This window comes from Natrix helvetica (genome assembly GCF_964273705.1).
Source record: "Natrix helvetica genome assembly, chromosome: 6".
NCBI classification, from domain to species: domain Eukaryota; kingdom Metazoa; phylum Chordata; class Lepidosauria; order Squamata; family Natricidae; genus Natrix; species Natrix helvetica.
Window position 1 is genome coordinate 27,106,621 of NC_138553.1, and position 14,718 is coordinate 27,121,338.

Below are 14,718 nucleotides of genomic sequence, written 5' to 3' on the forward strand. Positions count from 1 at the left end.
AAGCTGAAATGTGAGTGTGATCCATGCCATCAGGTTATTCACAAGTACCTCTGATCTGGGAGAGAGGTAATAAAAGCAATTGCCTTGTGTTACACAGTGGGAGAACATCAATGCGTAGTATGGTTCAACATTTGAAAGGATGAGATGGGTTTGTTATTTTTGTTCAATCAATAATTATTTCGGTCTCCTCTTATATAGCAGGTCTTTCCATAGAGAAAAAGATAAAACAGCAGGGGAGAAGAATATACATTCGTGTAAAGAAAGTGGAGGGAGATTAGGATTTAAAAATAGACTGTCCTTCTACAATCCACTCTAATAAGATTGCGCCCAATGTGACTTTATAGACTAATATTTTTAAGCATAGGAGCATTTCCTGATGGAAATTCTCATGCCTACCTCCTAAAAAGAGGTATACTGAAATAGGGGTTGAACCATTCATATGATCTGTTTTAACTTTAAAAGAAAAAAAAAAGCAGTAATCTAGAAATTATCTTTCAAAAATAGTTTAGGCAGACTAAAGCTGCAACTTTCACAAGACTATCATCATAGGTTAAAGAGTACAATATCCCATTGTTCTTTCTCTGTGTCATGTAATATATGTGGGTAGATGCATAATTTTGTATTTATTTATTTTGTCCTGCTTATGTAGTATGTATTAGAGATTGTGACCCTTTGAGGGCTGTATGCAACGAAATTTCATTTTAATGTATGCTGATTAGTGAACATTCTAAGTGACAAGTTATTCTATCTATCTATCTATCTATCTATCTATCTATCTATCTATCTATCTATCTATCTATCATCTATCTATCATCTATCTATCTATCTATCTATCTATCTATCTATCTATCTATCTATCTATCTATCTATCTATCTATCTATCTATCTATCATCTATCTAATCTAATCTAATCTATCATGCTTCCCATCCAGAACCTGGTTACATGTTTCTTTGCCCCAAAGTTTTCCCATGGTACGTAGAATGCTCTGCTGATGTATTTTTCATTGTAGCCACAAATTATCCTGCCTTGCTATAGGATCATGTGTCATCTGTCTGATCCTATCGCCTTCACTCTAACTTATCTTCCATATGAATTGTGGCCTAAAGGACTTATTTTAAAGACTTATTTCATTTCCTTTGGCATGTATTTGGCCAAAGCTATTAGCCTGTGCAACTATTGATTGGAGGTGTTCAGAATACACCAGAGACGAGGAAGGAAGAGGGCAGTCTTTATACTGCCTGTTCTCTGCATTAGATATTAAGAGACTTCTACACCTTTGTTAGGAAATCAGAATTTTCCCTTTGTAAAACATGCTACTTCTTCAGAGATCTTTTAGGCAGAAGACAGAGATGACTTGCTTGAGGGCATTTAGTTGGATGAAAACTAATTGAGAAGAGAAGCAAGCTGGAATTAAGGAGGAATTTCCTAAGAGGGAGGACGATTCACCAATGGAACTGTTTGCCACCAGAAGTTGTAAGGGCTAAATCGCTGGAAGTTTTTAAGAAGAGATTGGATGGCCATTTGTCTGAAAGGGTGTAGGGTTTCCTGCCTGACAAGGGGGTTGGACTAGATGACCTATGAGGTCCCTTCCAAATCTATCATTCTATGATTCTATAAATAGTTGTTTAAATGACTATGGATGATATTTGAGGTTATTCACAAGACAGACAAAAATAGGTAGAAAAAATGGTTGCAGCTAATTAATTTCAACTATGACAACGCCATATGAGGCTTAGAGATGCCCTTGAATCTCATTATATTCTTTTCCTACAATGGACTTTCACTCTTTTCAGCAGGGAAAAAATACTGAGTATGCCAATGGTAATTGCTACTATTTTCCATTCTAGCCATTATCAATAATAATTTGCAGATATTGATGTTGCCTTGTTACTCCTTCAGAAACAGAGGATCAATAACAAACGTTGACACAGACAGACAGCGACAAAAATATAGACTCTCAGAGTAAGAATGGAATGGGTGGGCAGTGAAATGTAGAACCTGATGGGCACCAAGATGTATTAACTCTCAAGCAATCTGTCTCTATTGAAAGAGTGATTTAACTAAGTAGTAAGGCAAGAAATTTAACTTATATTTACATAATATTTAACTTATATGCAGAGCACTTCATGAGAAAGGTGGCGCTAGATCAGTGATGGCGAACCTATGGCACGCGTGCCACAAGTGACACGCGGAGCCATTTGTCAGGGCAAGCAAGGCGCTGTCCTGTCAGCTGGCCAGCGCGCATGCGCGTGCCGGCCAGCTGAGTTCACCTTTTTAAAAGCTATTTTTCGCCTTCGCCAGGCTCCAGAGGCTTTATAGGAGCCTGGGAAGGGCAAAAAGAGTCTCCCCTGCCCCCGCGGAGGCCCTCCGGAGGCTTCAGGGACCGTCCGGAGGCTTCCCTGAAGCCTTCGGAATGCTTAAAACCACCCTCCGAGCAAACCGGAAGTGACTTCCGGGTTGCTTGGAGGGTCGTTTTAAGCATTCCGAAGGCTTCAGGGACCGTCCAGAGGCTTCCCTGATGCCTTCGGAGTGCTTAAAACCACCCTCCGAGCAAACCGGAAGTGACTTCCGGGTTGCTCGCAGGGTCGTTTTAAGCATTCCGAAGGCTTCAGAGACCGTCCGGAGGCTTCCCTGATGCCTTCGGAGCACTTAAAACGACCCTCCAAGCAAACCGGAAGTCACTTTTCGCCCTCCCCAGGCTCCTATAAAGCCTCTTGAGCCTGGGGAGGGCGAAAAAAGCATGTAAAAATGGGGGGGTCGCGCGTTGTGCGCGCATGCACACTGGGGGGTGGCGTGTTGCATTATGGGTGCGGCACGCCTGCACCCGACCCCCCTGCGCTCCCCCCACTTGTGGCACGCGAGCGAAAAAAGGTTTGCCATCGCTGTGCTAGATGAATCACAAATTGGAATTAAGATTTCCGGGAGAAATATCAATAACCTCAGATATGCAGATGATACCACTCTAATGGTAGAAAGTGAAAAGGAACTAATGAACCTCTTAATGCGGGAGGGTGGTTTTAAGCACTCCGAAGGCGTCAGGGAAGCCTCCGGATGGTCCCTGAAGCCTTCGGAATGCTTAAGGAGGAGAATGCAAAAGTTGGCTTGAAGCTCAACATTAAGAAAGATCACTAACACTAAGATCATGGCATCCGGCCATTTCATTTCCTGGTAGAGTCATGACATGGCTGGTCCAACACAACTTCAATTCAGACGGCAGCCTCCCATGTTTCCCACTCCCCACAGTCCACTCTCTCCTTTTATTTGTTCCATGAGTAAATTATTCCATAAATTCTGGATATTATTTTTTACTTTCAGATGAGAAGTGATGAGAACTTCTGAGTGAAATGAGAACTGACCAAGAATTGCTGATAATTAGAAATGTTTGTGTTTTTATTGGGACTTTTCCTGTTCGTTTTCATATAGTGCTGTTCACTGCAAAAATGATTCCATCTTATTTCAGGGCAGTTATTTTCATCAGATAGTTCTTGTCATTGGCAGTATTGGATCATTGTACTGTGGCCCAAGGTTACACATGCGGTTTCACACACTTGAACTAAGATAGGCTCACTTCACTTTTTTTCTTTTAGTAAGGCAGTATGGGCAGAGTTCATGTGATGTGAATGAACTAGCATAAATTACAATCTGCTAAAGTAAACCCAAACAAATTATCTTGAGTTTTTGTGATGTATAAATTAGATCACAGAACTGTTGAAGAGTGACTCTGAATTTGTTATGAGTAAGGTTATCCCAACCTGTTGGTTGTTGGGTAGTGTTTTTAATATAACAGGCTATTCTCCACCCGCGCTTAACTCACAGCATAAATGTGACTTGGCAATATTTTTCCTGCTATGTTCCTATGTCCTTATTTTCATCTCACACAAACCCATAAATGAGAAAAATTTAAGCCATTCTTAATTGCACCAATGGTAAAGTGATGTTTTGCCTTGCAGTACCAACACTATTCAAGGACATCCTTGAGGTCTGGGCAATCAGTTAGGCTTTATCACCCATTACTTTGAACAGAAGTCAGCAGATTTCAGTGATCTGAAACAGACCTATGGCAAATATTATTCTAGTTCTGTTTTCTGCTAATTCAAGCCCAGTGGGGAAGGACGCAAGGAGTGATACCAGCTAGCACCACTCAGATAGTGCTTGACCATGGGAACAAAGTGTTAGAAAGTAGTTTCTAAACAGAGTCCTACGCTAAGATGTTGCTGGCTTGGTAAACTGTAAGAATTCCAGTCAATGTGCTTAGTTTACAGTTCAGCACAGGATGCAAACTCAGGCAACTGAGTTAATTCTGTAAATTTGAATGCCGGATTATGAATTCTGATTATTACCTCTGTATTAGGCAGCACAGAAAGGAAATGTGTTCGGAGGGTACATCTGTAACAAAAGGAAATAATACCATCTGGGGATATAAACCTCTTTTTTGAGATTTGATGTGATCAGTAGGAATATGTTGTTTCATATCTCCACTAAAATCTGGTGGTATTTCTCACAGCTCAGGAAAAGGAAGGTTGCACCAGGGGTGGGTTCCTGCCAGTGCTAACCTCTTCTATAGAAGAGGTTCCACAAAGCTACAGTGCCGTTTAGAACCGGTTCCAGCTCCCTCCCCCCCGCCCGACCGCACATCATCAAGATAAAGAGCAAGAGGAGGAATTCTGGGAGTTGAAGTCCACAAGTCTTAAAGCTGTCAAGTTTGAACACCCCTGGGGTTTTTTTTCTAAAGGATTAGGGGTGCAAGGGTCTTGTAACTTGACAGCTTTAAGACTTGCACATTTCAATGCCAGAGTTCCTGAGCCAACATGACTGGAGGAGGAATTCTGGGAGTTGAAGTCCACAAGTCTTAAAGCTGTCAAGTTTGAACACCCCTGGGGTTTTTTTCTAAAGGGTTAGGGGTGCAAGGGTCTTGTAACTTGACAGCTTTAAGACTTGCGTGCTTCAAATGCTAGAGTTTCAGAGCCAACATTTTGGTTGCTAAGCAAGAGCGTTGTTAAGTGAGTTTCACCACATTTTACAAGTTGGCCACGCCCACCCAGTCACATAGCTGGCAAGCCACTCCCACCCGGTCACATGGCCAGCAAGCCATTCCCACCCGGTCACATGGCTGGCAAGCCACTCCCACAAAGCAGGCCACATCTACAGAAGAGGTTCTAAAATGTTTTGAAACCCACCACTGGGTTGCACCTATCATATATATGTCTGTCTGTCTGTCTGTCTGTTTGTATATATGTATATGTACGTATATATAGTATATTTAAGCAAACTACACACACATACACATCAATGACGTGCGGTGAGGTTTATGGCTGGTGAGGCAGCAATTATTTTAGACTTGTGGACTTCAACTCCCAGAATTCCACAGCCAGGCATGCTCAGTTCCGATTTAAAGCGACAGCATTTGTTTTCCTTCTTTCATTTTCTTCTCCCTTCCCCTCCTTCCTCCCTCTCCCCTCTCTCAAACACACACACACACACACACACAAGTTGGATTGTAGTGTTTAATTCCATGTAGCTGATTTACAGTTCAAAGGAGGAGTTATTTTTGCCCTCTCCAATCAGCTTTTCTCTTGCATTTTCTTTGATAAAAGGGACGGAAAGATGGTCTTTGGGTTCCCTCTTTGAATGAGAGAATCTGTTTTAGTCAGAAACTTCAAATGTAATAAAATGATCTTCCTATCTCAATCTGTTTCATTGGAAAAGATGCCCGCCTGAGGAACGTCTCTGAAAGCCAGCCCGGGGTAGGATCCCTCCAGGATGGGCGCAAGTTCGGCTTCCAGAGCGGGCGGTGCGGGTGCTGGTGGGCTCCTCTGGGCTCCCGCCTTCCCAAAGCGCATCCCTGTTTTTGCAGAAAGCAAAAGAATGGAGAAGAAACGTGGAAGCTTCACCACGTGAGGCCATGTTCACCAGCAAAGGGCAAACTCTCTTCCACGGCCCCATTTCACACCCGAAGCTTCCCCGTTTCTTCTCCATTCTTTTGCTTTCCGCAAAAACAGGGACGTGCTTTGGGAAGGCGGGAGCCTGGAGGAGCCCATTGGCACCCGCACCGCCCGCTCTGGAAGCCGAACTGCCGGCCAGGACTCCCCAGCCCAGTTGCTTCCCGGGCCAGCGGCACCTGACAGACAGGGCGACAGGAGCTGTGAGGGAGCGCCATGCTCAGCAGAAGGGCTCTGAGCGTCCACCTGCTGCCACCCACCTTTCGCTCCGCAGAGAAGAGCCAAGCGGTGCCAGCCCGGCTCCCCCGACCATGCTTTCGGCACCCGAGCCCTCCGGTCGGGGTCAACCAAGGCCGGTCTGGCTCGGGGGAGGCCAGCCACCCCATGAAGTGTCTGGCCCAGCCTCCCTGCTACCCTCCGCCCCGGAATTCGGCCATGGCACTGCCCACCAGAGCTGTGCGGCATCTGGGACATGCTTGCCGGGCGAGGGCAGAGCAGGTGGGGCACAGACAGAGTGGAGGAAGCCTCTCCCCCTCACTTCCCCCACCGGAAAGAACAAAGGAACATCTGCCACCGCCCTGGCAACCTGGCCAGCCTCTCTTGCGGCAGCTCTCCAGCGCCGAACCTGGGAGTCCCTGGAGGAGCTGACGGGGGCTGCAAGCACCGCAGGCTGGACTGGAGCCAGAGGCGATGTCCCTCTGGCCGGGTAAGGCGGACTGCCCTCCCTGCCTCTCCTACCCCCTTCCCTCTCTCACTTAAACCAACTCTTTCTCAAACACACACATACACACACACACACACACACACACACACACAAAGCTTCTCAGAAGAAGCCCCGCCCAAACAAGCGCCCTCTACTAGGAGGCAGGAAAACTGGGTGCCTCCCCTACGTCAGGAATTTTTAGGCTTTTAACCCTTGCTTAACTTAAGGGTTAAAAGCCTAAAAATTCCTGACATAGGAGCGGCACAGTTTTCCTGCCTCCTAGTAGAGGGCGTTTTTTAGAGGCTTTTTAAAACAGTTAAGCAGTCATCCACGGTGAGGCAGGCTCAGGCAGCAACTAGCTCAGTCTGACCTCAGCTCTCGCCTTTTTCCCTTTACATTTTCTTTTCTTTTCATGATGACAGTGGTGAGGCTGTGCCCCCCCTTGCCTCCCCTGACTGCACGTCACTGATACACATACAAACGTATAATCATTTCAGCCATTGTCTATCCACTGCAGGATGAAGTGCTCTTCTACATGTTTCCAACCATTATGGTCCTGAGCTTTCTTTTGCCAATTGAGCCCACAATACTTGCTGATGTTGTCATTGTGGGTAGCAGAGAAAATAGACTAAATAGAATGGTTGATCAAAAACGTTTTAAAAATACCCATCCATATTTGGTTATATTTGAAATACAATAGAACCACTAACATAGATTATTGAATGGGACTGTTTCTGTACTGTTGTTTGAGCAACAGCTAATCGGCTCCAAGTTTGTGTTTCAGGTAGAGGACCATACTAAGATAAGGTGACCAGATTTTAACATTGGTAAAGAGTGACACCATTGATGGTGGGTGGGGGCTCTTGATTAAAAATTTGGTCTATATCCTTGCACCCCTAACCCTTTAGGGAAAAAACCCCAGGGATCTTCAAACCTGACATCTTTAAGACTTGTGGACTTCAACTCCCAGAATTCCTCCTCCAGTCATGTTGCAACAACATCATCTGCATGGATCTGCTCCATCTTCGGTTTTTTTCCCCAGGGCAGGGCTGCCGCTGAAGATGCCGATGAGCCCCCGCCGCCACCAGAATAACTGCTGCTGCCGCCTCCTCCTCCTCCTCCTCCAACAGCACCACCACATTTGCTGCCCGGCGCTGCGGCTGAGGTAAAGCTGCCAACGTTCCTGCTGACGCCCCTGCCTGTGGCAGTGATGGCAGTGCCACCCCCTCCGCTCGGAGCACCTGAGATGGGCCCCGCGTTACCCCTGCCTCCTCCTCCTCCTCCGCCGTGCTTTTGAGAAGCCCTGAGGCGTTTTTTCCTGCTCCTGCCCCCTCCGCTGCCTTCCTACTGGCTCCCGCAGCCTCGTGTCTCCTCAAAAGCACGGCGGAGGAGGGGGGGCATGGGTGATGTGGGGCCCAGCTCAGGTGCTCCAAGCGGAGGGGGAGGTGCTGCTGCCATGGGCAGGGGCACCAGCAGGAGCTTTGGCGGCTTCACTTCAGCTGCAGCGCCAGGCAGAAAATGTGGTGGTGCTGTTGGAGGAGGAGGAGGAGCAGGAGCAGGAGGCAGAGGTAGTTATTCTAGTGGCGGCGGGGGCTTTGGGGGTTCACTTCAGCCACAGCACCAGGCGCAAGCAGCTAGGACTGGCTGCCCACAAAGGACCTCACCAGGCTTGCTTTGCTGAACACGGGGCGACTGACAATAGTTTCAGAGGGCGCGGCCGGCACAAACTACCGTCAGTCGCCTCGCGCTCATCAAAACAAGTCCGGGGAGGTCCTTTGCGGGCGGCCAGTTCTAGCCGCCTGCAAAGAACTTCCCCAGCTTCCGGAGCCTGTGACAGTAGAAATCACTGCGCGGCAGTTGCAAACTGCTATGTGGTGTTTTCTTGCCACGTGCGCAGCCGCGCTCCTTACCAAAAATCGGGACTTCTTTAAAATGACGCGGGACGCGGGACAAATTATTAAAAATCGGAACTGTCCCACCAAAAGCGGGACGTCTGGTCACCTTATACTAAGATATACACAAGTAAGACCTTGCATTCTCAAAGATTACTAAAAATACATTCAACAATATCCATTTCTGGGAACTGTTTTTATTTTAAATCAGAAATCATATATTTTTAATCCTGGTTAGAAATTAAACATATTTATTTTCTATCTCACTAATTACACACTTATTATTACTATCATGAAATATACAATTTACAATGAATAATGTAAAGGTTGTGTGTGTTCATTTGTCTTTAGCAATCTTTTCTGAGTTTTGGTTTCTTTCCAATCACCAATGAGCCCTTTCACTTGCACAAAAAAGCCCTTTGTTTGAATAGTGCTGACTAATCGTGGGGGTGGGGGTCCCAAGCCATATGCCTTTTTCTAATTCTGCTGTGTCATGGTAGAACTTGTTTGCGTCTTGACATTGCTGAGTAAAGGTTTCAATCTCTATTTTTGCTGAGTCACAGATGCATGTGTTTTCCTGTTAGCTGTTCTGAGATTGCAGCTGTTTGATTTGGCTCACATCCTGGTTGGGAAAAACAGCTCTTTGGATGAACTGCAAGCAATTTTCTCATAAGCAATGGGGTTCAAGTTCATTTAACAGTTTCTGGCCCAACTAACAGCTAATGAAGGGAAAAGAAAGAAATCCATAACATACTGAACTTTAAAAGGCTACACCGAACTATCAGTTACAGATCCTTTTGTTTGGTTTAGTTTGGTTTTTCTTTGGTTTGATCTTTGCCTTATATTGTTTCGCCATTTTGCAATTCATTCTCTGCAGAAAGAAAATAATCTTTCTGGAAAAAATCTTGCCACCGTGTTAAGTGTATAAAAGGCAAATATTGCAAAGCAATAAAAATAGTAACCATTTCTTTGCAGCAGACTGTGAACTGTTATTAATAAACATGTACATATTTATTAAAGAAAGCTATGGATTGGGATGTGGGGTTTTGGTAATACTCATTAGGTAATTGATTTCTCAACAGTACAGTTTATTTATTCCAACCTGGTTGCTACTAACTAGACCAGGGGTGTCCAAACTTGGGAACTTTTAAGACTTGTGGACTTCAACTCCCAGAATTCCCCAGCCAGCATGGCTGGCTAGGGAATTCTGGGAGTTGAAGTCCACAAGTCTTAAAGTTCCCAAGTTTGGACACCCCTGAACTAGATTGATATATGGACGTCTTATGTGCTACAATTCTGTTTTTCCTGGGGAGGGGGGTTTATAATCAACATAAGAAGGAGCTGTGACACTTTTCTTTTAAAAAAAGTCACCATGACATTCTCAAAGAAGTGGTCAGAACACCTGTTCTGCTGCCATTACAAGAAAAATATAGGGAAAACAGAGTAAAAGAAACAAATGTGAGTTGAACCATGAGGGGAAGCTAAAATGATATCAAGTTAGCTTTCTGTAGAGTCCTTGGTACTTTCTGAGCTTCGTTGTTGTTTTTGTGCCCTGAAAACAACCAAGCTCAGAGAGCATCAAGGACCCCATAGTTCAAACCTGAACTTCATACGTTCTCTTCTATTAGTATCTTTCTACTTGAAAGGAACTGAACAACAGGTATGGCAGGAGTTTCTGCATGTCCAAAGATACAGCATACCATTCCTTTCACTGTGTTTTCAAACACACCAGAATCAAAGCGTTTCAGTTGTTGTACATAACCAATACTAAGATATCAAAGAATAACGGAGCCATTTGTAAACTGGCATGGTTTAAAATGAAAGGGCCCTCATTATCCTAAAGAACAGAGTGTATTCTCTCTTCAGATTACAATGCTGGTGATGGTTTTCTGCATTACTCATATCTCATTTGTTCAGATTATGAGTCACTGGGTAAGGGTGTGTATTTCAGCAGTGCACAATCCAATTCTATTGTGCATGTCTGTCACACCTAAGCAATTAAACTAGCTTAAATCAATATTAGCATAATGTGATAAAGTAATTAGCATCAAGTTCATAGAACATTTTCCAAGTGATTTTGCTGAGATGACTGATCCGGCTCCTGGATTTGCAGGAATGAGCAGTAGGTAAAGGGCACATATTCAATCCAGAAAACCGTCAACAGTTTATAGAGTTATTTGCCATCCTTGGAATTTTCTCAATCCAGGGATTGCCTGATTGTAAAATAAAACTCCCATTCCTTGCTGGTCAGCCATAAAAGCTGTGATTGTCCAGAATATCTGAAAAGTATTAGAGGTTAGGAAGGTTGTCTTTAAAGTACATCACACTCTATCCATGTGCTTGATGCTCTTGATCCCACACGAGGCTAAAATGAGCTCAGCCTATATTTGCTTCATAAGCCAATGACTTAGTGAAAGTGTTGCACTTGTCATTCTTAATGCACTGTGACTCCAGACGAAGCACATGTGCCTTCCTATTTAATTTGCAATGTGTGCATGTTTCTGAATCATGCCCATGAAGCTTGAAACATTGATTAATACAAAAAATAATAATGAAGTGATAATCAAGCCAAACGACAGCAATACATTGAGAAAAAAGGACCAGGAAGCTCAACTAATATAAAGATCTGACATGAAAATTTTCTTGATCTAAATATAGATTGATTGATTTGCAAACACTGACTGTTATTTTATCAAATACTTTTATTTCCAGGCATATATTGTTTTATGTTGGGTTTGCTATTGTATATCTGAATAGTTTTTGTATGTTTCTAATATAATGGAGGAAGCAAGTATTCGGTATGTAGCTGCCATTTTGCTTTGCCAACACTGGACATAACATTTGTCCATTATCATGGACAAGCATTAATTTTAATATAATTTGCTCTTTGTTTAAAATTGCTCTTCAATTGTGTACAATTCTCTTTTCTTGTCTACATAATATCTATATTTTCTCTATTTTACTGGCATACTTAGCATGCAAAATGTTATATTTATGGAGTTGATCAGACCTTGGAGAGTTAAATGACTGATACTTTGCCCGCACAGAAGTATAAATTATGATCAATCAAACATAGCGCTGGGGAACTGTAGTTCATCCATCTTAAATTTGCTAAGGTTGAGAAACACTGAGCTAGTTCATCTTGTCTGGGCTTAGAAAATTGCTAAGCAAAGATGGGACTGATTAATACTTGGGTAAGAGCATAGCTTTAGGCTAAATACAAAACTGAAATACATCTTAGAAGTAAACAGTGGCAAACCATCTTTGTATGTTGCCAAGAAAATGTCAAAAGAAGAATATATTTCATTTGAATTAAACTGTACAATCAAAATGACTTGTGAAATTAAAACTGCTCTATTCTTAACTCTATTGGTTCATGGATTTTCCACACTACCTTCTCTTTCCCAGCTAGGGAGCTTTCACAAAACAATTGCTAGTTCCTCTCTCCACTTCACCCTTGGAGCAGCTGCTGTTTCCTGTTGTACAGCATGACAATGTGCTCCCTGAGTCAGTATTTCTTTTTGAGGTACACAGACCATTTTGCTGTGTCATTGTTGGAGTGTTGCAATAAAGGCACTGTTGTTGCTGAGTAATGCGTGTGTCTTCCTTTAAGATTAGCTTCCTGCATTGTTTCTTACCAACAGTTGGAAGAGAAGCAGCCATTACTGGTAGGAACTGAAGCACGATTTCACACCACATTCATGTGCTAAATAACTGACCATTCAAAATTTCAGATATAAGGGCTAGTGGTGAATATCTAATCTTGTACCACTAAGAAAATTAAGAAGGGAGTAATTTTAGGAGGCTAAAAGGTTATCGCTTAGAACAGGGGTGTCAAACTCACAGCCCACGGGCCAGATGTGTCATGTGCTGCCCCTTCGCCTGCCCAGTTTAGCGAAGGGGGGAAAAGTCCCGATACGTCATGTGATGCCGCTGTGTCAATGTGAGTTTGACACCCCTGGCTTAGAAGAACTACTAAATAAAAGTGCCCTGTAGCAATAACAAAGAATCCCGTTGTGAGGTGCAGACAGCAAATCAATTGGCAGGAATGAGGGTTGTCTCGGCTTCTGTGCCAATAACTCTAAGGAAGGAAAGTTGTCTCTCCCTTTTTTCAATCTGCAAAAGTGTTTGTCCTTGCTGATACTGCCAAAATGGCATGACCCACATATACAAGAGAGGTTTCATCAGTTGTGAGGTGTCCCGATAGTTCCAAATGCAAGTATTTTCTAAAACATTAAATGGAGGTTTAGTATGTTGACCAAAGCACTATTTTATAAATATTGGTAACATTAGTGCGAAAATGTGTGGTGTTTTTTTTTTCCTTGAGCATCTGGAATCACCTTAATTTACCAAAAGATCTCTCAAACAATTTTTTTAAAAATTAAGTACAACCACCATAGGAGGTCCCTGCATCCAGTATCTAACTGGAAATATTCCATCCAACTGAAAGAAGAAAAAAAAGACATATATAATAGAACTATGTAGAACTAGATGGGTTGGAGGAGAATGGTTTTTTCCTTCCCTTGTTTTTTTTTTCTTTTTCTTTCCTTTATTTAATTAAATAAGGTCCAAAAATGGATTTCTGATAAAATTATTTTGTGTCTTGGCCTACAGTAGCCATTTTGTAGATAGGTTAAGTCCCATGATCCAAAAAATTCTATCCCTGCCCAAAGATCATCTTGATGGTAATAAAGTGGTTTTATTGGTTTATATATGTGGAGTCTTATGACAGTATAGGCTTACACAACAGTTTCCTATAATGCTGCTTTTCATAGTGGGTGCACTGAACTATTATATATGCACTGTTCTATAGTTCTATAATATATGCACTGAACTAGTGCACCCACTATGATATCAAAGAATTTTGAGAAAATGATGATTAAATACACATTAGCAACAGGTTACTTCAGTAGCAGGATGCTTTCTATGAAGCAACATTGGTGCTTAAAACTGCCTACTGGATGATTCTGATGGCCTGTGGGAAGAATTATCATTTACATATTTCTGGTTTTTTACCTTTCTTAGACTGGACTTTCTTCAGAATCCCTGCTACAAGGTCCAAATAGCACACATCACAAGGGACAGTTAATTAACAGTTAATCACCCTTTGTAACATCTCATGATATCATCTCACAGGGAGACTCACCAGTGCGGTAGATAATGTGAGCTGTCTCTGTATTGTTATATAATTGTTTTATATACATGTGAGAATAAATTCAATGATGATGTAGCCAGATTAGGGTGGAGGGGGGGAGTGGCAGCCATTTGTCACCATGCTCTGGAATAATCTGGCTAGTTGAAGAAAAGTGGTATTTTTGAGAAGTTAAGCTGTCAGAAATGTCAGCACAAGTAGGTCCTCTTTCCTGGATTCCATGTGTCTGCCTCCCAAGCTAAAACAAATGAAAATTGATTCTTTCTACACTGATCATTTCCTACCGTTCAGCACCCAAAGAATTGCTGCAGTAAATCAATCACAAAAACATTTTTCTTTCTTTATGGGTAATTGTCAGATGCCACCTTCCAGGATGGGAGACAAAACCAAAACCTGACAGTCGCCCATTATTTAATGTTTCTAGACCTTTTTCTTTATGAGATTGTCCTTTTCTTTTTTCCCCATCCAGAGAGTTGACAAAAGATAAAAAGGTCACTCACAAAGGATTTGAGGATTGTAGATAGCCTAGCTCTCCCACAGATAAACAGGTTTATTTTAGTACACCATTAATAGAACTATTGATTTCAGTCTGGCAAGTTACCCACCCAGAGTATTCCAATGAAACTGCCACAAAGATAAGAGTGTATTCCCAATATAATGCAAAAAGGATTACAGATGCACTATAATCAAGGGAAGAGCATCATTTCCCCCTCTTGTTGACTACAGAGGGGAGAAATGTACCCTACAATAAGCTTACCCAGTTGGAGACCACATAGAGGGGGGACAAGATGGATTTGGTTCTAGTGGATTCACATTCAGCCACCAACAAGCATCCCTGGATTTCCCCTGTACATCTGATCAAATCCTACCAACAGATCTACACTGCAGGAACTTTGTGCCAGTAGGCTGAGAGAAACTTCAGCAACATAAATTTCCCACTGCCACATGTATATCAAAGCTTCCAATAAGATTATCCCCTAGATCAAGGAACAAAGATATGATGTACAGTACATTGTCTGCCTCTTTTAAAT